The sequence below is a fragment of the Microtus ochrogaster genome, chromosome 8, assembly GCF_000317375.1.
Source record: "Microtus ochrogaster isolate Prairie Vole_2 chromosome 8, MicOch1.0, whole genome shotgun sequence".
NCBI lineage: Eukaryota > Metazoa > Chordata > Mammalia > Rodentia > Cricetidae > Microtus > Microtus ochrogaster.
Window position 1 is genome coordinate 43,535,818 of NC_022015.1, and position 1,667 is coordinate 43,537,484.

The window sequence follows — 1,667 nt, forward strand, 5'->3', positions numbered from 1 at the left end:
TGCATTGCTGTTCATCACTGAAGGAAGTCAGGACAGGAACTCAAAGCAGGTGAGCATCCAGGAGGTAGGAGTTTATGCAAAGGCTGTGGTGGGGAGTAGCTTCCTGCCTTGCTTCACATAGCTTGCTCAGCCCACCTTCTTATAAAACCCAAGATCAGTAACCCAGGGATGGCACTACCCACTATGGACTCCCCCACTGATAATGAGAAAATGCCTTACAGTTGGATGTCATCTAGCTTGTGTCATGCTCACACACAAAACCAGCCAGTAGCTTTGTTTTATTTTATATTTTATTTTGTTATTCTTGGTTCTTAATTCTTAGAAGCCTCTTCTTTTTACACTGAAAGACAGAAAGAGAGTGACTATAGATTGGAGGAGAAGTAAGGAAGAACTGGGTGGGAGTAGAAGGAAGGGAAACTGTAATCAGGATATTTTGTATGAGAAATGAATCTATTTTTAATAAAAGTGGAAAAAAGAAATGTCAGGTGGTGTCTGTCATTTAGAAAAAAACACTAATGGAATACTTACTATATGCCTGACATCATATTTTGCCATGTATATGGAATTTTAAATAAAAAATAAATGATGATGACAATATAAAAAAGAAGTCAGGTGTTATTCTCTAATAGGTCTGTTTTTATATGGCATTTGGTCTTTTTCCTTCATCACTTTTAATAGTCTTTCTTTCTTTTGTATATTTAGCCCTTTGGTTATTATGTGCTGTAGGGAATTTCTTTTCTGCTCAGTTTGGGTTTTCTTTTTTAATTCTGTTCCAACTTTTATGTCTTAAGCAGTTTTCATTTTATTCCACTGTTTGTGTCTTAATATGTTTCATTAAAGGGTTTCTTCATATTCTCTTTAAGGTCCTTGAGCATAATTCATAATAGGTACTTTGAAGTCCTTGTTTTATATTTCATCCATATTGTATTTCTCATGGTTCACTGTAGTGGGGCTGCTAGGGTCTAGTGGAAACATATTGTCCTAACTGTTATTGACTGAACTTTTATGCCGACTTTTAGACATTTAAGATGTCTAAATGTTTGGGACAATTGCAATTCTCAGTGTTGTCACCGACCTTACCTTTTTGGGTGGATTTTATGGTCGTCAGTTTCTGTAGCCCTCTCTGGATCCTAGGACCCTGTGATGGCAGTGGGTTTTTTGGTAGGTGTGCTTCTGATTCCTCACCACGTGTGACCATTGAGGGTCTTGGGTAGAACTTCTTTCTGTGTTGGAAGCTGACATGCAAGAATGGGGATGAGATAGCAGGATGTGGGGCTGAGAGGGTGGGAGGAAGGAAAGTTGAGTCTGTCACAAGGATCTGTGGAGTCCACAGGGAATGGAAGAGAGGGAAGACAGGCCCCTGCAGGTGGTCTGCTATAGGGCAGGGGATGAGAGTAGGGGATTGGACTTGGAGAACAGAAAAAGAGAGTGAAAGTTGCCTACCCTGGCTAATGTGGCCAGCAGATTTCCAAGGAGAGAAGTTAGACACAGAGGAAGGAACTTAGAGAAGGACTACATTACCCTAGGAAAGGGAAGTTGAATATATAATTATAGATTGATGGTGGAGGACTGGAACTGAAGAACCAAACAGGGAAGGAAACTAAGAGGGGAGTGAAGGGGAGAATATGGGGTGGGACAGCTCAAACTTAGGGCTCATATGGAAACCT